The sequence below is a fragment of the Anomalospiza imberbis genome, chromosome 4, assembly GCF_031753505.1.
Source record: "Anomalospiza imberbis isolate Cuckoo-Finch-1a 21T00152 chromosome 4, ASM3175350v1, whole genome shotgun sequence".
NCBI lineage: Eukaryota > Metazoa > Chordata > Aves > Passeriformes > Viduidae > Anomalospiza > Anomalospiza imberbis.
Genome location: NC_089684.1, coordinates 8923189 through 8947066, shown reverse-complemented (window position 1 = coordinate 8947066; position 23878 = coordinate 8923189). Strand labels below are relative to the sequence as shown.

At 35.2% G+C, this 23878-nt stretch overlaps 1 long non-coding RNA gene across 1 annotated transcript in view; it reads left to right on the top strand.

Annotated features, from left to right (window-relative positions):
• Positions 1-23878, top strand: part of LOC137472189 (uncharacterized) — a 60283-nt gene that overhangs the window by 34024 nt on the left and 2381 nt on the right. The window contains exon 2 of the long non-coding RNA XR_010998056.1: positions 19666-19734. This is a non-coding gene — a long non-coding RNA (uncharacterized lncRNA). The remainder of the gene's footprint in view (positions 1-19665; positions 19735-23878) is intronic.

Genomic DNA, 23878 nt, shown 5'->3' with positions numbered 1-23878 from the left:
AGTTTTGGTTTATGCACAAGATGATTGTAATCAGATGGCTTTGCAAGTAATGAAGTACTAGCTACTTTTGATATTCAGCCGGTTAGCTCTTTCTCAGTTAGATAACAGGTCAAAAATCTTATTAGTGTAGTAGTAAAAAAATCATTTTACATGATGCTATATTGCTCTCTGAAAATTTCACAAGCATATATAATGATGCTAGATACACTGCATGTAAAATGCACTGCTTTTTATATCATACCTAGAAAGGCACTGCTATCCTCTTCAAAAATATAACAAAGGACAACGTGTTTTGAGACACAGAAAGATTAATTATCTATCATTTTTTGCTGTTGAAGCTGGATGGCTTTCTAGGACAGTTTTCTTTTTCAAATGACAAAAAAGCCCTAGAATGTTCAAAGCACAGTTTCTATTAAGTCATAAATATAAGGCTCTGATTTGAAATTTCAGAAACTGGATCTAAATTTAGCAGCCCAGCAATAACAAGTTAAACTGCCTCAAAGTATAAAAATTGAGCTAGGATGTTACTGGATTTAAGTGTTTGGGCTCACAGGAGATTCCTTCAGGAATTCAAGAATTATGTAATGTGAAATCATTGTAGCAATTGCAGCTGGATGTTTTTTGACAGCCTGAAATTGAACTGGAGCTTGTAAAGATAAAGATTTCTATCTTCTGCATCTGAGAACTACCATCACTTCTGTGTGAAATAAGCTGCTATTCAGCCTAAGAACTGCTGTTTGAAAGATATTTTTTTTTGTCAGGACATCAGGATACTCTCAACATCTGTCGCTGATGTTCTTCTACCTAGTACTGAAATGTGTTAACATCTTGCACTTGAGTAGATGATGAAAATTACCTTACTTTCATTTATATCCAAACAGTACTTTGGAAACCATGATACTGAACAGTCTAAATTTGATGCTGGGGAGAGTTGGATCTGCAAAAATCTTGTCCATACATTGAACATGTGTGGCAAATGACCAAAATAACTGTAAGGAGAGCAGTAAAATCTCTAGCCAGGGTTAAATTGTTCAATTGATTTGATTTGCTTCTGACCTTAACCTTTTCAAATTACTGCTGTTTGTAAGGGACAGGATTCTGTTTAAAAAAGTGAAAATTGCATGAGTTTTCTGAGGAATTTCTTTCACTATTCTGCAGGAATAGGATAACTTTATTCATCCTGGGAGCAGCTGAATGCTGTTTTACAAAGAATTTACTACCAACTCACCATTAACAAATAGAAGAGGTGATATTTTGGTGGACACATGTTCCTGCCTGTATTCTGTCACTAGTTACCAAGAAAACAATTTTGAGAAACTTTTGAAACATAACATGAAGCAAAAAAATCTGTCTTCAGCCTGCTCCTAAAAATCACCATGAATATTCTGGCTCTTGGGGCAGTTGGTAATAAAGCCAGAAACCCAAATGACTCAACTGCAGGGAAGCTTTTTTATCAACATTTATCCCTAAAGCTTCATCATAAAGTAATTGTTTTTTTCCTCTCCTCACAACCCAGACAGTCTGGGAACCTGATCTTAAATCAGACCAATTAAAAAGTTTTAGATGTCACAACCATAGTAAGTATTGCCAAATTCACATCAATTAAAATATAATTTATTTAAGAACTGCATTTTTATAACTCCCTATCTTTCTCACACACACCCATACAAAAGCTTTTCATTGTATTTTGACTAGATGAGATGTCACTTGTAAACATTTCAACACAGTTCATATGAAATATTTGTCTATACCCTTGCAAGAGTATTTGAATAGTCAACAAGTCTCTGGCTGATATAGTATTTTAAATCACTGACACATTTTCCTACTTCCAAAGTTTACGCAGTGCTGTTTCACTCTGTATCTCTAGAGAATCAAATAATAATGAATTTTAAAATGTTTTAAAACAGTTTTTAGGGTTTCAAAGGAAACATGAAGAGAAGGCTAATTAGCATTGAGAACTGTAAATCATACAACCCTTTATTTGTTTAGGTAGGCAAGCAGAGTTGCGTGATAGGGTGGAGGCAGGATATCCCAATCACCGTAATTTTTTCCTCTATAATTATGAACTCTAATCAACATTTTATGTTCACTTTTTTTTTCCCTTGGGCAAACAACCACCTAAGATGTTGGTACTCTTTATGTAATCTGAAATCCTATAGTTTGTTTGTATTGTAAAGGCCTAGCTAGATTGAAGAGGAGTATCTGAATTCATGTATACAGATTTTTTTCTTAAATGTAGTGATTTGAATCATAATGAAATAAAAAAGATTTTCTGGTTGTTTTTTTTTTTTTTTTTTTTTTTCCAAATCTTGTTCTAATTAGTCCTAACTGCATGCAGAAATCTGGAAGTCTTGGCTATCTGCTCCAAAACATGCATTGTAGCTATGCTACTCTTTTTGTGATCTCAACTCAAATAAACTTCCAGCATACTTGATGGGTGCTTGTGACATTATACCCTTATTTATGGGATAGAGAGTCAAGAATTCCTCCTTGGTTTCTATGGTCATGGACGAGAAAGCTGGCTGAAATTACCTGGAGTTTCCTCTCAGTTGTGAAGTGCAGTGCAGAGAATGGCAAAAGTGCTCAGAAATCACTATGGAGTTTAGGATCTCACCACTCCCCAGATCAGAACAGAGACACTATCTGTGCCTGGCTTCCTGGACACTGTGTAGTTGGCAATGCCTCAGCCATAAATCAGACTTGTTTCAATAGAGAGCAATGCCTTCCTTCATGAATAATTATTTGTTACTCTAGGTGCCCTTTCTACAGTGATTAGTAATATCTGAGTGGTAGTGCTGTCTTGTATTGGCATAGCCTTCTACTGCCCAGCTGCAGCCAGTACATGCATTTAGGAGAGGGCAGTATAAATTGTGAATGGACCAGAGCAGAGTAGAGAATTGCTCATAAACTGAGATGGAGATGAATGATCCTGAATTTAGGAGGCCCAAAACCGATAAATGTGGGGTTGAAATTTCCAAAGTGGAAAAATATAATTCTCTGTTAATAGCAGAAAGAATTAACAGTAATTTAACAATTTATTTTCTTATCCTAGTGGCCTTTCAAAATAAGAAAATAAATTACCTGAGCTAGTTAGCTAATTAAATCTAAACTTAAGAAATGTCTGAGTAGCCCTGAAAACATGCATGGAGATAATTATTAATAGGCTGCATTCTCAGAAAATAGAAAGAATTTTTCTTTCCAAAAGCAGTGAATATTGGTCCGACACATCTTTTAAGGCAAACTTGCGAAGACAATTTTAAACACTAAATTTTTATGCAGGTTTTTCATATGTGCCTGACAAATACTTGTCACCTACAACAGCAATTAAACACCGCTTCCATGGTAACTTAGGTATCTGTTTAGATATCTAGCTTTTATTTTATTTGGACTCAATACCAAGATCCTTACCAGTGCTTAAGAATAATATTATGAAACTGAACATAACTGAATTTGTCAAAGGGCTTGGACTGAGAGTTATTTTTTGGAGATGTTTTGTCTCAATCCATTGTCCATTGGCATTGGTGTTTCCTCTCATTCTCCTTTGCACTGCACTCTTTTTCTTCATCTAATATGTTGGGGGATTTTTCCTCTTTTTTTTTTTTTTAGTTACTTTTTTTCCATGTTGTCCCTTACCCAACCTCATCTCTAGCAATGTTGCTGAAGTTCTGATTAAACTGGAAATTACTAAAGAATTACTTTGTAGAATTGCACTCAGTTTTAGTAACTGTCATGCCACCAGAAGCAAAGAGTGGCAGCAGCTGAGACACAGGTTGAGTTCGTCAGTCTGTTCTAGAAAGTTTCCAGCAGCAATTTGAATAATTTTGTGGCTTATATTTGTAATAGAGAAACCTGATTTTATTTGAGAGCACCACTGGTACTTGTCAGTTGGCAGTGTCGATTACTGTGGGTTTGTTTTGCGGCTTTCTGTAGAAGAGAGACTTTCTTGCTCAGTCACTTCTTTTGGTAAAGAAGCAGCAAAAATATAGGGTTGGTAGAAGTATAAATTATGTTTGATGTGTCCGTCCAGATGTTTTAATATATTAATAATATGAAAAATTTTTAACTTTAATTTTTTTAGCTCAAACTTATTTTTAAGTTAAAAACTAAGATTTTTTTAATAGTCGTCATGAGAAAAGCTATTAATTTTCATAGAAATGTTAGATTTGTAAAAAAAAATACCCTCACACAAACCCCCACCCCTAGTGCTTTGTATAAGACATATATATTTTTGTCTTGATCTTTCTGCTTTACAACCGGCTGTGAGTTGGCATTTATCAAGGCTGAATTTATTACGTAAAATATGAAAGCAATAAGTTTCTATAAAGTTTCAGTATAAATCAGGTTTATTTTTTAAGTAATCATTTAATGAAAACCATCTGCATCTTCTAATGCCTGATCAGGCAGAGACTAATAGATGAAAGCTAAAACTTGAATATAATCAAATACGAATATACAGAAAAATCAAGCACTCTAAAAGAGTGCATGCATGCTTGCAAGGCTATGTCAGATTACAACAAAACTCAGTCTTCAACATTTTTCTAGAGAAAATAAATATTTAATCAGTTACAGCTTCAAAGTGGCATGTAATTTGTTGTTTTTCTAGGTCAACAAAGAACAGTAGTCAGTTGTATATAAATGAAAATAAAATCATATCAATAAAACAATTATGAAATGACAGATCACAAGAAAAACAATTAATGTTAGGGAAGAAAAATCTGGAAATTGCATAGAACCAAAATACCTATACGTAATGTTGCCTAAGTGTTGATTTAGACCACTTGTTTGTTCAACAGAAATGAAGTTGTGAGTTCAAATTGGTGCATCATAGTCTTCCTAACTTAATTTTTTATTAATTAGTGGACCCTTGCCAACGCTTTCTCTCTACCTTGTTTGTGGGCCCTTTCCGAAATTGCTCTACTATACATACACTCTATAAAATATTTTTTATGTGCAACACATAGTACTGTGTACTTAGGCTCATATGTATATTTATATGGTGTTAAAGCTGACAATTTTCTACTTTTTCCATTAGCATTTTCTTATCTTGTAGGTTTTCATAGAAAATATAGTAGTTTTCTCCCAGATTTGCCCTAAACCAGGACACCAAGAACGAGATGTTAGCTACAGTAACTAATTTCTAATTTCAGCTCAGATTCACCTTGGTCCTCTTTATTTCATTAGTCTTTCACTGTAACACCTTCAATATACTGAAGTAGTTGATAATATTTGGTTTCTCTTGTTACTTTGGTTTTACAAATGTAAAAGCAAAACAAATGTGCTAATCAAATAATCAAAATTAATTGAAGTAAATGTACTTAGGTAAGTATGTGTATACAATAAATGTATGAATAGTATATATTGCTATGTGTACTTTAACATATGTGTAAATATTTCTTTACATGTATTCTGTACATTCTACAATATTTTTTAACCCATCTCAAATATTCCTAAAGCTCTATGCTGGTACCTGTGATTTTTAGATAGACAAATTCTTAGTCATGTTTTGCACTATTTGGAGGTTTTAATTTTTTTTAAATCTTCTATACACTGTTATTTTCATAAAAAAATACCCTATACCAAAATACTGTGACTGTAGAACACGTTGGTATCACTGGAAATCATTGACTACACTTAACTGGCCTATGATCTTTTCTTGAAGTACATAGAAGTCTATCTCACGTGCCAAGAATTCTTTGATTAATATGTATGCAGATAACTAAATGCCCTTCATCCTGGGTTTTTATAAGTGATTTATTGAACAATTTATATCTTTCCTGACAATTTTTTGTTGCCTTTTTCCCAGTGAGCAATATTGGAGCAGCTACTTAAAGTCACTTGTCCCTGAAGTTAGACAAGATAATCTGGTAACATGATGGTTTCTGAAACAGTGAGAAAGAGTTTTGTGGGATTTGGGGTTGTTGGTTGGTTTTGGATGGGTTCTTTGGTTCTTGTTTGGTTGGTTGTTTTGTGTGTCGTTGTGGGGGCTGGGGCAGGGAGAGAGTTCTGATTGGATTTTTTAAGGCTGTGTTTCTGAATGAGACAATTCCAGAGAACATTGCACTGGTTAACTGATGGTATTAAGCATAATTCTACAGAGAACTAAGACTTAGTACCTAAATTGGCTGAGATCTCCTTTCATTTCCTTTGTATCCCTCTAGACCTCTGCCCTCAGGAACTGAGTGGTGGATTTTACTTGTAGGAGTACAAGGAAATGGCATGTCGTATTCTCTTGTCCTCAGTGGCTGAAGGGAGTTCACCTGCAAATTGTTTGGTCTAAAATTTCAAGTCCTGTTGCAAGACATTTTGAAGTAGAGAAAGAACACTGTATAGTGAGTGTCTTCCTTCCATTGCTTCCTGAGAGCCTTCATTAGCAGCCTCGGAAAATCCTGTGTTTTATCAGATTTCATTTATCTGCATTAAGGATGACCCCATCGTGTTTGCCCATTGTCTGCTTGCTCATACATTAACCCACGGCTGTCAAACAAGTAATAGGTGGAGGTCCAGTGGGCTGGTACTTCCTGCTCACTTCCAGATGCACTGATAAAAGACTCTTTGCGTGGATGTCTCGCAGGGTTTGAGGGGCTGTTAGGCTAAAGCTGAAGGGCTGGTTTTCCTCCTCACATGTCTCAAGCACATGTACACAGATATCTCCATATCAACAGCGTCAAAGCAAAACTTCCAAATGCGAGCTTCACCCGATGCACATTTTCAGTCAGCATTTCTTCTTTCTTGGGTCTGAACAAAAAGGAATATTTCTCCTCTTATTATTTTTATGAAACCTCTAATCAGAGACAAGAAAAGTAGTTCTGATTGACAAAAGCACTGCTTGCTCTTTTTATGTATCTCCTCATGGCTGAGCAAGAAAAGTAAATTGAGTGCCACCTATTCTATACAACTAATGTTATTTCTTTGATAATAACATTATAATAATTACAAAGCAGTACAATGCTGAAATATTGTGTGTTGTCTCAGAAAATTTTTCAAGAGAGATGATTAAAAATTATTTAATAGACAACACCTGCTATTAATTACAGAAGTTATAGAATATTCTGAGTTACAAGAGACCCAGAAGGATCATTGAATCCAGATCTGAAGTGAATAGCCCTTATGGGGATCAAACCCACAGAGGGTTAGAAAAAAAAATATGAGTTTGTATATATTGACTTGATTCAAATACTCAAGCAATTTAAAAGCTTCACATTCAGGAAACATATGAAATTTTACATTTAAATTGGATATACTTAATATATCTGTCTAATTAGCTTGCTAATTCCATTACTATAATAGAAAATAATTTTAGAATAATCTTGCCTCTGGAATACAGTATTGGAACTTGGCAGCTTTCTCTGGCTATTGTGACATTTGAATTGTGCTGCTGAATCCTCATTAGGGTGTTAACCAACTTTATCTATAAATAAATTGAGAAATTATAGGTAATGATAAATGCACACTACTGGCTCTACGTATCTGTAAAACTTCTATGGAGTTTGAAAATCTATTGTCAAATTCTTTTTCTGGGAATTAGAGGGCGGGGTGTTTAGTGCTTCAAAAATAAATAAATAAGAAAGGAAATGGGCATGCTGTTCCTCTGTCAATTGCAAGCCCTTGTTGATAAATTGGGACTTTTTTTTTCACTTGGATGTTTGCAATGGATTGACTAGATGTACAGTTATGGGGAAATGCTAAATGCATCATGCCTGACTGGGTATTTTCCCCTAAGATCTTGATCTTGCAGGGTGTAATGTGCCTTCTACTTAAATAGATGTGTATCAGTGGTAGTAACACTGATAGTAGTCATTGAATTCTGCATTTAACAGTAGAAAGAAGTGAACTTCTGTTAACCTTTTCACAGCACACCCAGGAGCAGATAGTTACACTTAGGGAAAGTACAAAGTGATGCTTTCCATTACTGATGCTTACTACAGCACTGAAGACATTCTACCTAACTCTAGCCTGGAATGTCAATGTTGTTGATATCTCCATGTGGAATGGAGAGATTCTGTTTGGCTTGTTTGGGAGTCTGGTGCTGAAGCTCATTTGAAGAAGAGATAAAGCAAATGATGGCTCAGTAGATAAATAGGTAAGGCTGCCAGGGAGACGCTGTGTGGTCAGGCACACATCAGAAGTAGGGGTATAGTCTAAGCTAAAAATCAAGAAAAATTGTGATAAAAAAAGGTTTTATGGATCATAAAACTATATATCAATTTTAAAATCTTTTAAGCAAAAACTTTTTCAAAGACTGGTTTGGTTTTTTTCATCATGTTACTTCCTTCTGAGTCGCAGAAAAAAGCATTTTTTTGTTACAGCTGAAATATGAGATGCACTTAGGAATGCAAATCTGAGCTTGCATAATAGCAAACTTGCAAAACAGCAAGAAATTGAACTTTGTGAAAAAAATCCATTGATTTTGTGGAATAAGAATTAATGAAAAGTGATCTGCAAGACGTTCAGATGTATTCTTTCTACATTTTCAGCAGTTAGGAGTATGACTCAAAGATACGTTTCCACTTTTTTTAGTATTCTGATAATTTTTTAAAATGACAATATGTCTGAGTTTGCTTGACAGATAAGTATACAGGTATCATCTGAAATGAATCCTGTGGTAGTTTATCAGGGTAGAAGGAAACAGCAAAAAGATTAATTGATTGTTGAATGTTCTAAATCCTCTTTATAAAAATGGTTGTTACCAAATATTAATCATCTTTCATCCTTGATGTGGATGTGGAAAAATGAGGAAAAATAGCTGGGCCCATTCTTTCCACCAAGTATAGACATTTTCTTGAGGGGAAAATTAAACAGTAAATGTCCTTAAATAAGTCCAGGCAGTTGCTGGTAAATATCAGATGTTGCTTAATAGCTAGACTTTATTTAATGGCAAAAATAGTTAAATATTTATAACAGAATTCAATCTATTTAAATTTGCAATGGGATTTAATTTGCAGTGGTCATTTTCCTGTCTCCTTCTGGCATCTGACAGAAGAGCTATACTGTCTAGCATGTAGAGCTATCTAAAAAGGGTTGCTCTTTAACATTCTGTTGGGAGAATTTTAAGTAAATGATGTGACTGTTTTAAAGAAGGGGAGTAAAAGACAAAATGCATATGTTTCCTTTCATTTATTCTTGGATTCAAACAGTAGGTTTTTTTCATTTTGAAATGTCCTTTCCAATTTAGGCGTCAACTAACGCTAAAAATAAAGGAAGAAAAGGGGAAAAATTACAACAAAAACCGCACTGAAATGTTACATCTTGAATTAAGCTTAGATTAGAATACATTTCTCCTCCTCATTCCTCTCCTCTCAGTCAGCAATTTTAGAGCTGGAAGGTGTTTTCTTGCTTATGTCAATCTTACTAGCCAGAAACAGCTCTCACTGCAGTTTTGGTGCAGAAGGAAAGACTATAGCTCCATTCATTCTTCTTTGAGACATCGCAGAAGTTGATTTATAAGCAGTTACGTTTTGCCTTTCAAAAGTCTTAACCTCTGAAATACTCAGAATAACAGACATAATTTGTTTCATTGGGGTTTTTAGTTGTTTTTTTATCCACTTCTAAAATTTTTTTCAATTACTAGAGCAGATCTATGGGTGGATGTGGGCTGATACTACTGTAGGCTGTCATTTGTATTTCTACAGTTTGTTTTGCTTTATTTCTTCTTCATCTGGAACTGTTGCTTTCCTTTACATTTGGCTGATTACAAGCCATGGACAAAGACCATCTGACTTAGTTGAAACCCAGATGAGTTTGGCAAGGCAGAATCTTTTGAGGAAATGGCAAAATCTGTAGCTTCTCCCTCAGCTATGAGTCTTCCTGAAAGTTGGTCAAATTATCCTATAGTAGTTTAACATTTTTCAGTCATATTTTCTTCTTACTCGAGATACACCTTTTCTTTTCTTTTAAGTCCTTTGGGGATTTTTGACTCCTAATTAATAAGTGGCTGAAAGAGAGATGCCTTAGGTCAGTTCTCTGAAAATGTTTGGTGGGCAAACAACAACTAGAAAAGGACTGAACTTCTTGATATATTTATTCTAAAGAATAAATCATTGGTAAATGGCATCCCTTAGGCATTTTACTCAAGGTCTTGGGAATAAAGCTGTGTTCCTTATATTAATGAACTTAGTGTTTCATAAGAATCCACTCAGTTTTGATTCATTATTGTATTGCTGTTTTAATATTTTGGTCCGGATTTTTTTGCTGCTTCTTCATTTCATTTTTAGTAAGGTTGATTTGAGTGTTATTCTTGTAATACTTGATTGCAATAGTACTTCAGAATTTCTTAAATTTTCTTGTTTTCTGTCATATGCTTACAGAAACTTTTCACAGCAGTTCACAGATCCAGAAAGTCAAATACACCTCCCACTGATACATTTTCAGGCTTTATTTACAAATCACTACTTAGATTCTTTTACACAATAGTGACCACAATGTCAAGTAAACCATGTTTCAGCAGGTACTTAGCACATCTTCGCAGATGATCCATCTTTCAGCAATGCAGCTACACAGTTTAAAAAAAGAGGGCTTCAGGTTAAAAATAGGTTATATTGTAAAGACAATTGCATCTTCAGTTGCCAGCTTATGTTTATACTGGGTGGGCTATTGGCAATGAACTCTTTTATTAAGTGCGTTTTTCCTGTAAGTTCCCTGTAGCTCGTTCCATTTTAGTTGACACTCTACCTCAGCTGTCTCTAGGGCAACCAGGCTGGCTTTTTGTCTTCTAAGAGAGGAAGTCATAAGACACACATATGGATACACTAGAAAAAGAGACATCTGTAAGGAATTTAAATGCTGCCCACAGACTTTTCATTCCTATGCTACTGCCTGATTCTCCTTATTTATTTGTGGCGGCCATTCTTGTAGATCTGACCTGGATGAACCTATTAGTCATAAGAGTGAAGACTTTATCAAATGATTCAATAGAAAGGTATGCAAGGGATGGAAGGTGAAATGGAGCAGGAATTTTGAATACTCTATACTGGGTAACTTAAAACTCTCAGAATTTGACTGAGATCACTATGAGGTCGAGTCAAGACAAAGCAAGTACTAACTAGGGAAAATGTCTTGTTGTGAAATCCGAAAAATCTCAAAGTTCAAAGGCATCAGCAAAAACCTGGTGCTAAGATGGAAAAGGTGTTAGGTGAATAAGTGGTGTATTGTAATTTTAAGGCCTCTTTTAGCAATGGTCAATTCATCATGAGTAAATAATTGTATGAAATTATTTCATTTAGAATTTAACTTCTTGCTTGTAGGTTTACTTTGCTGACTTTGCTTTATCAAATATATGCAAAGCAAGGGCATTTATAGTGGGCATTTACCTCAGGGATGTAGCATTTCTTCTAGCATTTCTGCTAGAAAAGAAAATGAGGAGGAAGATTTTCAAGTTTTTACCCATGCTAGTGTTGGGACTTTTTATTTTATTCAAGTTATTGTCAAAGAAAAACTATTTTCTGAGTTGTTGGGTGCTGGTAAATTGGAGGATTGTAAATTTACCGACTGGGTGAGGTCGTCTTGATGCAACTTTCCTGCAGAAATCTGTGCCATCAGGAGAATTTGGTATTAACCTTCTCTATTAAACAACTCTAAGAATTTCACATACTGAATTTCCTATGGGAACTGATAAAGCTATGTTAATAGTGATAGCAATTATTAGGAAAATCATTGAATAATGATATTTTTCCCCTAGAAAAGTTTAGATGAAATTGAAAGACTAGGCACGTCTTCTGGTAGAAAAAGGCCAAAGAAAGGGGTTTTTAAATTACATTTCATGGTTAATTTATCTTTAACGAATACAATTTAAAAAAAAATTGAGGCCTTAGCTGTTCTTAAAATATGCCACTATACTACGCTACTGTTGAATATTGCCAAGTTTCTGAACTGTCATGTGGTCTTTGTACTCATGGCTTGATGGAAAAAAAAAAATTCATGCCATATGATGATATATATATATATAGGAAGGCCTGTTTCCTTGGAGGATATAATTTTCTTTTAACTTGAGAGAATATTTTATCATCGCAAATAATTCTAAATGTTATCTTGCACTTCACGTCTGTTTCTTTGTTTTTGTCTTCTGTCTTTTTTGATGAATATGTTCTCCAGGGGATATTGTCTGCATGCATCTCCTTTCTGCTAGATAAAAATTGTGGCTAGATTTAATTTTGATTGTACAACTGTTTTCAGTCTTTACTTCAATTTCCTTTGTTCACTTTTCTTTATTGGTGCTTTGCCATGAGTCAAGTATTAGTGTAACTGAAAAAAAAAGTTCTAGTATATGATTAGGCTATGGTCTTGTTCCACCCTTTTATATGATTGCACAGACTCCAGACATGTTAATTTAAGTAACTATTTCCAAATGGGTATAACTGTATTTTTTTATTTCTCCATTCTTCCTACACCTTAACAAGTCCTACTTCATGTATTCAGTGAAAGATATTGTCTTATTATTTATGAATTGTTGCCTATCAGTTTCTGAACAACTGGCCTTCTTCACCTACTTAGTACTTCAGACAATGCCTTTTCTCCAAATCCTAAATTGAAGTAAAATTTGGATATCAATGCAGATAAAATAAAAATTGTATTTTAAAATATTTCAGATAATTTCTATCTCTAAGCCATTTTTTCATAAGCATCGCTATTTTTGAAATATTGCTGTTCTGAACCCTTGCCTTTGTCAGATTTTAAACATAGAGAAGGTTTTAATTCCATTTCCCAAAATATATTGACTTTCCGCTATTGGGATGTGTTTTTTCCTGTTTTCCTAAGCCACACTAATAATGTATAAGGTAAAAGTTATTATTAAGATCTTTTGCTCCCAAGTCACTGATGTGGTCAGGCATATATTCAAGATACAAAAATTAGTATTTCTGCTGTAAGAATAGTACTATTAGTAAAGACAGTTGGTTTAGGATACAACTGACCAAATATTGACAACCATAATACAAATATCATAATCAGAATTAGTCATCTGGGTTCATTTAGAGGCAGAATAGAGAAACAGGCATTCTGTGGCACAGCTAATCTCATTCTAAAATAGGTAAGACAAACAACATGCTTTCCGTGTTCTCCACTGTCTGTGAAGGGACGCAGAGGTAGCTCAGGTAAAGCCAAGCTGTCACGTCACTGTCTACAGAGCTGGGAGACATCTCCAGCCGGATCCCCTACATACAGTGTGGAATTGAAGCCAGATGTGAGTACACACTACTATTCATATATAACACATGCTTCTATTTTGTTGCTAAGAATAAAATTTAATTAGATTTTGGTTTTTTTATTTTATTATATCTCTTTGACCTGCTCGACTTCTTGCCCAATAAAAAACATCAAGAGCAACATTTTATGAACTTCTTAGAATCCTTTCTTAAATTTGAATTACAAGTACTATTATAATTCTCATTCTGTGCTCCTGCTAGGTTATGAAGTTCAGGATCATTCTGACTTGCCAATATAAATTTTGGAAATGTATAAAAAGTTTGGCATTAAAGCATCTAACTTTGTGGTGGAATAGTGTTGTTCCAGAAATTTATGATCAGTGATGAAAAATAAGTAATTTAGGTAAAGCTGATTATGATGAATGCAATTACAGTCAGGTTTGCAATTTCCCCCTTATATATTTGGGCTGTCTTTGGTCTTTATTTATTTAAGATTTAATAAATGACATATGTTTATTCTTGAGAAAGTTGAAGATCTTCAGCTTTGTGATGAAGTAAATTCCATTGAACAGAGGTGACTGCATTCATAAACCATTCTTGGGAGCAATTTAGTCAAAGGCATTGAAAATGTGTGCAAGAAGGACACAGTGAACAAAAACAAGATCTCAGAGCTTCCCATGGGAAATGTCTTTCTTGTTAGGTCACACAATCAGGCTGTCACTTGTGTATTAAATACTTGAATCTTTTCAGCACAGATATGCATTTACCAGAGAGGGGAAGGAGACTGGTCCCTTTATAGCCCACTCACAGCTTATCAGTTTTGGGGATATGTTGTTTCCTGGAAAGGTGCTCTTATCAGAAGATGATTGCACAAAGATAGGTAGTTTTCCTACCATTTGCAACTGGTTTTGTCCTTCTTCAAGGCAAACCCCTCTAATCTAGAAACCTGACAATCTTTGTCTTCAGCTTTGGGTTTGAACAATGTTCAGCGGTAGCAAAGTTCTACATAATGACTGTTTCTTCTTAGTCTTTTTTTGAGCAGCAATCAGCTATGTTTAGCCAAAAATTCACTGTATGAGAGAGTAGTGCAATGTCTTGTGCAGGCATATGCCTACTCCATTTTAGCAATGGCATAGATTAGTCTAGACCACCTCAAATTTGCATTTGCATATTAGATTTTTAGTGGCTCTTTTCAGCTCCCAAATTTTTAAATATATTTAAACAGTACATAAACAAATATGCTATGCAATCCTGGAATGGTCTGCTTGGGGAGGTGGTGGAATCACCATCCCTGGATGTGTTCAAAAAAAGACTGGATGTGGCACTCGGTCCCATTGTTGGTTCAGGTGTTAGCGCTGGGTTGGGCTTGATCTTGAAGTTCTCTTCCAACCTGGTGATTGTGTGATTCCCTGTGTGAAAAGACTGAGATTTTCCAGTTCTATTGATCATTCTCATGAAAACCAGACAAGAACCCCCCATCAATTTCATTTGAAATTTGAAAGTAATCAGGTGGTAAAAATGAGCTGTGATATGGCAAATATGTGAAAATTCAGAGGTTTGCTCAGTCACTGTGTCTGATCTTCCTTTTTAAATCTAGCATTGTTTTTCCATCTGGATTAGTATGTAAATAAATAACTTACCTTCCCTATCCAGACCTTTCACTGTTCTCCCTTGTATATGCACAGCAAACAGAGAAAAAGACTATGAAAGGAATTTTTTCCTTATCAAGTATGATTATCAAATCATGTTCAGGGTTAACTAGGAATATTCTGTTCTGCAGGGTAGAAAAAAAATCCCAACAAGTCATTGCCAAGTTTGGGTATTTATGAGGTACTCAGTCCTACTGCTGGACCATACCAGTTTCTCAAGACAGGCTCCTCCTTCCATGCCTGAAGAACTATGTTCATTTCCTTAAAAAGAGGGTTAAAGGAAAAAAAGGTCTCATAGATCCTTTCATTAGGAAATGAAATAAGTACTTTCTTGGCATCTGGAGTGGGAATTAGTTTAATATTATGTAACACTTCCTCTGGTGGTGTTTTGATAGAGCCAAAATCCATTAATTGAATGAAACAGACTGCAACTTTATAAAACAAATTGCAGGAATTATGAAAAACAAAATGATAGTGACTTGATTTCAGTTCCAAAGGCAAACATAAATCAAAATTAAACAGGCACCCCTCAGGAGCATTTCCAGAGCACGCTAGGTGGTGCTGTAATTCCAACACCAATTGCTGAATATGCTTCATTTTTTCTGCTTTCCTGTAAAGGTATAACTTGTTGCACTGAGCTTTTTATAGAGTTCTAATAATTTTGAAGTTTTAAATGTTTGCAGTGTACTTTTAAGATGCTCTGACTGATCTTTTATTTGGTAGGAACAACACTGAAACATCTATTTTTCCTATTTTGATTTTTGGAATGGTGAAATAATGTCCAAAGACTCTTGATCCTTATTTTACTTAGGACTAAGGTTTCAGACATGGGTTTTCCTTCTGTTGGATATTTTTGGGAAAATCCTGGATGTCATGCTCAAAAAATTCTTCAGGAGACTGTTATAATCTGTGCCTGCATCAGTACCAGAACTTTACCAACATCCGTAGAAGTGAATCACACTGCACATAGTCTGGAATAGGGCTGTCAGAAGTGCAGGAGAACACGTTGGACTTAGATTCCCACTGCTATCCATGTTACAGATATGTAGCCTTTTGGTCTCATATATAGGAGTTGCTATTACTTGAAAAATGGCACTGGTCTTTGTGTTAAGCTGGCAGCAGAGCTTCAGGTTTATCTGGCTCTGCCTGGACCTTGTCTTGATCTTCCTGGAAGTTTGTTTTAGCTTGTTTAGCTGCTACAGCAATTGCCTAATGAGAAGATGACCATGAATGGCTCGTTCTGTCTTTTGCTTAGCTTTGTGCAATTTTGTGGTATAGTGCTTCTTGTTATGTAAAGTGCCCAATAATAGGCAATAATAGAATAAGGCTATTCTATATAGAATGAACTATGATTGACCCTGGAATAAAATGTAGGGTAGAGGGGACAGGGAATGACAGTAAAGCCTTTTAAATTATACTAGAGGCCCCGGTGCTATAAACCACTCTGTGTGGTCGGTCACTGGTCACCACAGAAATGCAGCCTTGGGACTGGTCAAAACCAGTGTTAGGGATTGCAAGGAGAACAGGGAAGAAGTATTCAATACATTAAAATATGCTGTGTATAGGGAATTTGGTTGTACTGTGGAATTGTAAAATAGTGGCACGAGCATTGTGTAGAGTATGTTAGAAAGTACATCAAAATAGTGCTATAGAGACCTTAGAGGGGAGAAAGAAAGCTAAAATCACACTTCTCCTTGAGGAGACAAGAAAGGAGTCATCAACTTACACTCTTAACCAAAGGAAGGGTGTGATAACACCAAAAATAAGGTGTAGATACTAGTAACTGAGTGGATTCAATTTTAACTACTACTTTGGATGACTTTTCTATAATAATATTTTTTCTTTGATTATTCTCTTTTTTTTTTTTCTCCTGGTAATAAGGAGTCTTGGGCTAATAATAATTGCTTGATTAGACTGTTATGATTTGAGATTTACAAAAATGAGTTTTTGAACCATAAGGTGCTTTTTTATCCCATGAAAACTGTTCAACAACCTGATGGGCAGCTTGGATTGTAATCCGAAAGCAACATCTCCAGCATTTTGGCAGCACTGTGTTTTACTTCCCCCTCTTGGAGATCATTGCATGAGCCAGGGAAAGAAGATAAAGAAAATAATTTCAAGTGGAAGTATGAACGATTGTGACTTCGTACCTACTATGTATGTTTACAGATGATTAGGAACTCTTCTCACTCTTCAGCACTTTCTCACTCTTCTGTACTCCAAGTGTGTGTATTTAAGCAAATATTAGTAGGGTACTATTGACATAACTAATGTGACTAATTTCATTGCTAGTAAGAAGAATGGAAATTGAGTACAACTTTCAAAGCAAAAAAAAAGTCACTGCAGGGCTGGATGAAATTATTTTGGAAATATTACCCATACCTCTTATATGTATGGCTTTAAAAAATGATATGCATCCACAGTGGTCCTATTAACATATCAGTAACAGCTGGAAATACTCTCCAGCCTTGATGTGAATTAGGAATCATGTGGGAAGATGTGAGAGCATTCCAGTTCAACATTTAGATTAACAATTTTAGACAGTTTGAACCCATACCCTAGGAACAAATCAAAAGACATATATAATTTTTAGTTCTACACAAGTCATATATTACTCTACTGTAGCAGAGTTTGTTCAGGTTATTTAAATAGAGCCTTTCTTTTGTCAAGTGTCCAGTATTAAACTATAGTTCCATGTTGACATTCATTAAGAAGGAAAGATTTCATCAGATGTTTCCTATCACATCAGAAGGACTTTGCTTTGGGTAGGCAAATATTGCAGAAATTATCTCAGCTTAATTAAATCTAAAAATAGTGAAGATTTAGGAGAATACCTTTTAAAATACTTAGCATGCTGTCAGCACTGATTATTTTTGAGTTTTCTAAATAGTTTAAAACACAAAAATTGCCAGCTGTGTTAGGAAACTCTTTGCTCCTACTTTTGCCTTTCAGTTTTCTGGCTGAAAACTTGTTTTAGCCAATGTTTTATCTATTAACCTTATTTATTAAGAGGCATTTCAATTCACCTTTTAATGGTACTTTCAGCTTTTGAAATATTTAATTTCTGCAGAAAATTTTGATTTTTATGTTTGAAATGCAAAATTATGTGCAGTTAAAATAAATGTCTAGTTTCCAAATTGAACTAAAAATGGAGCAACGTATCCCATTTTATTATTGTTTCCATTCTAATCAGAAAGTAATTATGTAGCAGTATCTTTTCTGTTATTTTAAACTTCATGTAAAAAATTAAAATTCCCAGTCAATCATGCTCTCTGTTTCTGAAAAAATTTGAATCAGTTGGCTTGCTTCAACTGATTTTGAAAGACTAAGGCTATAAAGTTCATACAGATTCATGTAAATTAACCTGAAAATTGGGTATTGGTGATGGTTCCTGATTAAAATGCTGTGGTATAAGGATAGTGAGACCCATGAGTAGATTAATCTGTGGGAAAAACCTCAACCCAGTAGACACCTGAACATCTAACCATGACACCCCTAGCCATAAGAATCTATGCTGAATTCCACTACTTTTTAAAGAGTTTCAGCAATGTGTAAAGGCCTATTATTTTTTCATTCTACAGAGGAAAGGAGAAGATATATATATAAAATTCTCTATTAATGAATCAATAGAAAGCAAATGTTTCTCCCAGCATACTCTTTCCTACCTGCAAAGCTGCTTCTGCTTGAAACTGAAATCTTTACATCATTATCTCTGAAGCAAAATGTTTACTTTCAATGTACCGCAAAAACCTAACATCATTCTTTTTGCATCAGCCTAAAATCTGATTCCTTAAAGTATTGTGGTGCTCCATGAGAGTTGAGATCATGTATCTCTAGCTTTCACTGTCTGTCTGCCAGGTTGCTCCTCTAGGCTATCTGAGCTCTGTGGCTCACTAAGTGGTATCCAGTAACTATGAAAGTTTATTTTTTATCACATTTTCAGGCTAATTTCATTAGATGAGGAAAATTAGATAACTTGTGTTAAGTGGAATGAGATGGAATGTTACGTCATGAAATATAGCATGCCAAGGTAAGGAAATGCCATTTCCCCATAGGAAGTTAAAACAGTGAACACCTCTTTTGAGATGAGAAAGATGCTATCAGCTTATGTAGACAAAAGCTCATCATATCTCATAATTTTATGATTACACAATAAATATTATTAAAGATAAAACAGTCTCTTGTAGATAGTGCTTTTTTACTGGTACTCTTCTAACAGCTTAATGAAGCAACGTTCAAAAATCTCTGTAAGCACTTTGGAAAAGTTCATATTGCATCCTTCCTTGTTCCCTAACTGTTCCTGCAAATTTTTGCCAAAACCTTTTTAGCTTTAGTTTCATATCCTCTATGTTTTTTTCACTCTGTTGACAAAAGCTGAAAGTTCTTTCTCTTGGCTTAAGAAGTAAAACACATCCATAGTTATGCTCTTTTTAAATCCAGACAGGACAAGAGTTTGGCCACTATAGGGTTTTTCTCTAACATTTTGTCTTTAAAACATAGGCTGAACACAGACTGTCATAAGCAGATATTACTTCAGGTCAAGGGTCAGTCAGACTTCATTCTCTTCTGTGCATCACCCTTTGCTATCTCTCATGATACTAATATTCTGCTAGAAAAAAAAAATCAATGTCAATACACTAAGATTTGGGAATACCTAATGTTTTAGAGGAGTTTGAACAAATTTATGGAGTTCTTTGCGTGAAAGATGATGCTATTCAGTCATTGCCAACCTTCAGTAAAAACTACCATGTCTGTTTTTGTTTATTTCCTTAAGGAAATCTTCCATCAAGGAAGACCTAAAGGTGCAGGGAAGCAAAACCAGAGAAATTAGGTGCAGCCTGGTTTTCACCTCCTCTGTCTGCCTCTGCTCCTTTCCCCAGGATTATATAAGATAAAAACAAAGATCACTTTTGTGACTCTAAGACACAAAAGGTTTTGAGAATGCTCAGGTAAGGAGAAGTTTATATTAGTTATGTTCTTTTAATGCTGCTTTTTAAAGCAAATAAAAGCATTAGGATATTATTATTTTTAGGTCATAACTTAGCATACACTAAGCAAAAATTTAAACAAATCAGAGGTCTGGAAATCACTGGCTTTAGGAAGCTTAAGAAAGACAAGTGCCAGATTCTGCACCAGGGATGGGGCAACCCTAGATGTACCTACAGAGTGGGAAATGAGATGCTACAGAGCAGTGATAAGCAAAGGGACTTGGGAGCCCTGGTCGATGGCAAGTTGAACATGAGTCAGCAGTGCCCTGGCAGGCCAACCCTGTCCTGGGGAGCATCAGGCACAGAATCACAGCTGGGCAAGGGAGGGGATTGTCCCATTCTGCTCTGCACTGGGGAAGCCTCAGCTTGAATATTGTGTGCAGTTTTTGGTGCCTCAATATAAAAACTACATCAAGCTATTAGAGAGCATTCAAAGATAATATACAAAGACAGTGGAGAGCCTGAGGAGGGAAGCCATAAAAGGAGCAGCTGAGGTCACTTGGTCTGTTCAGCCTGGAAGAGACTGAGGGGAGACCTCAGTGCAGCCTGCAACTTTCTTGTGAGGAGCAGAGGAGGGGCAGGAACTGATCTCTTCTTCCTGTTGACTAGTGACAGGACCCAAGGGAATGACCTTGAAGCTGTTTAGGTGGGATATTAGAAGAAGGTCCTTCACCCAGAGGGTGGTCGGGCACGGGAACAGGCTCCCCAGGATCACAGCACCAAACCTGACAGAGTTCAAGGAGTGTTTGTACAATGCTCTTGGGCACATGGTGTGACTCTTGGGGATGTCCTATTCAGAGCCAGGAGCTGGCCTTCAGTGACCTTTGTGGGTCCGTTCCAACTCAACATATTCTGTGATTCTATGAATCTCTAACAAATCAATTGTTATCTTGACTAGTAGCAATCCAGATATGCGAACAATATTATTTCCATCTGAGAATAGTTTTTAATTACCTCATCTGTTCAGGGATTTTTGTCAAGGTGCTTGGTGACTTTACCTCTTTTCAATTTAGACTTATTAGAAAATAATAGTAAGGTTTTCAAAAAGCAGACGACTCTGAGAACAAATCTGCAGCTTTATAGAAATCTGTCAAATTTAGGGCTGGGAAACTGTGTTCAGAATCCATGCCCTAACAAAATTCCTAACATATTTTGCATGCTAATCACAGATATCGAGGTGCCCTAAATACATTAGTCAGGCTTATCCTCCAGCTTACACTTATTTGAAAGTATTACTTTTCTCCTTCTAATTCTGTGCTTTATTGAAGTTACTTTGAAGCTTGCATTAGTAATGCAGGATTGCAGTAATTTTTATATGTATATATATGTATATATATATATATTTTTTTTTTTTTTTAAAGTTTTTCAATTTCTTTACCAGTTCTCGAGTTTTGAAAAACTAGAACCACTTTTAATTCTTAAAAAAAGAGAAGAATTTGGGTATTTAAACTCAGCATTGGGCTCAATTATATGCACTATCAAAAATAGACATCATTACTGCAAAATAACAATGGATAATCAGGCTATGTAATAATTATTACTCTTACATCTGTAGAGACTAAAGATGAACATTCAAAAGCCCTTAGTGTAGAAGTCCTACAATGTCACTTTTCATTTATATCACTGAGATGGAGAATGGGTCATAGAGAACTTATTTCTGCAGAAAACATACAATGTACAGGAAATATGCAAATATACTCATTCTGTTAACAATTTTCATTTGCCTTTCAACCTAGAAGAGCTTGGAAGTTTTAAAACTTTCACAAGGCAATTTGTAAGAGCAACTTAGATCTGAGTTGTGGTCAATTTGCCAGATCTTCATTGCTGTGGCACTTTGAGTGTTTTACAGTAATTTAGTTTATTTTAAGGTCCCATAAAAGAGACAGGAGGAAAACACTTAAACTGCTAAGCTAAATTTTATTTCTGTGTGAGTGATGGTTTTGCATTCACTTTATAAGGAAAACTAAGAAGGATCACTAAAACTAAGAAGATAATTTATTTGAATAAAGCATGTAATATTGCTTTGAATAAATACAAGTTTTATATATTTCAAGTTCTGAAGGTCAGGAAATAACTCACATGATCAGTTTAATTCCTTCTCAAAATATGTTAATGGGGGGTAAGCATAAAGTAGAAAGAAGCAAATAAGGATAGAATAATACTTGTATATATGTCTGTTGCTGCTTATTCATGAATATTAGGAACGGACCTTGCATAAATTGGCTGGCTATATTTTGGGAGACGTATGGATTTTCTCTTTGATTTATTTCCTAACAGTATCGCCACAGCAGAACAGGCAGTGGCCCACTTTTTGAAGATTTTCTGGTTTGTGCAATCGAACTGCAATGATAATAGCTGTGACTATTAGCTGGCTTGAAATGTAACCCTGTTAAACATCAACCAAAGCCTTCCACAGAAGGCTGCTGTGTTCGGCTGGTGCGTGACTTAGCTGTTTATAGAACACTGACTGGATGTTTCTGGCTGTTTACAATGTGGCTCTGAAGGTTTACTTAGCAGTGGTCTGCTTTCAACAAAGTTGTGTGCACGATTTCCGACTGCTTTTTTTTTTTTTTTTTCCTCTTTTTTTTTGGACTTCCATGAAAAGGGGCAGCAGTTTAACTTTATTTAGGACTCTGTTTCACTTGGTCTTAGAGCTCAGTTTGGAAGAAAGCATATGCCTTTCTAGAAGAATTTTCTTATGGGCATTTATGAAGGCTTTAGATTTGTTGTCACCTACCTCAATTTTGGATTTTAAAGATGACCTGAATGGAGCTGTTCCAGGTTTACTTATTATATTTTACTACTTGCATTTAGTGGGATCTAGTACTATTGGAAGGTCCTCAGTAAACAAGCAGGTGACAGCAGCACGCATTTATTGACCACTTTCACCCCACAATCCATAAGAATCAATTGTAGCAGTTTGTTTATTTCTTAGATTGTTCTGAAATGTGATCTTACACATCTAATGATACATTTTACTCCTCTGTCGGAACCCAGAAAAAAATAGTTCTTCACTTGACTGTATTTTTTTTTCCTCTTAAGTTTATTAATCAGTTCGCAACTCTGTGGCATGGTACCAGAGCTGACTTCTCCTGATATGTCATCTCATACATTCCTGCAGCAAAATTGTCTCCCCCAATGATAAATTTAGGATAGAACAGTTCTCTCTATTCACAGATTTTACTATTAAAAAAAAAAAAAAAAAAAAAAAAAGGTCTGCACTTTCTCCTGCAGAATCAAGTAGAAAGGGCTTGGATTGTGAGGAAAAAACCTCCTTTTGTAAACAAATCAGTTCTGTGACTTCATTGCATTGTAGGAAATACCTAACTCTTATTATATCCTCAATAATATGAATTTTTTTCCTTGGTTTCACAGAACTGAAAGTTAGCCTTTACATTAATTAAGGAAATGATAAAGTAAAAATCAAAGTACACGTGCATTACTTGTTTGTTACTCCATCTCTGATGGAATCCACTGAGTAAACCAGACTCTTTGACATGGAGAGGAAAGGCTGGAGGCCATAGGAATCTTATTTAAAAGGATCTAGCTGTCATATTAAGTCAGAACTGTAAAATAATGGTAGGTAATTTTATATGTTGTGAGAAAAGTATTTTAGATGATTCCAGTACTTCAGTGCTCTGAACTAAAATTTTAAATTTTCTGAATGTGTGAAGAGATTTGGAGCACGTCTATTCTTGGATAGCTACTTTGAAATACATTTAACTGTGTGACAAAATGTGATAAATACATCATCTTGTTTAAAATTTTTGGTCTGTATTATCCTTATACCTTGGATCTGAGCAATGAAGGCAAATTACATTTACAAGATACAATATAATTATCATAAAATGTCTCTGGTTCAAAATGGCCCCTAAGGATCATAGTCAATCTTTCAGTGTGTTTGCTGTTTCAGGTTGTGTACCTGTGGTGATTCTTCAAATTTCCATAGTGTCTTCTTACAGGATACAGAACAGAAATTTAAATCTTAAAATATAAAGAAGGGAAAAAATAATGAATGGCAGACATACACAATTTTAACATTTGTTTCCAAAATCGCAGTAGATTGTCTCAGATTTATCACTTGTAATAACTTGGAATCATGACT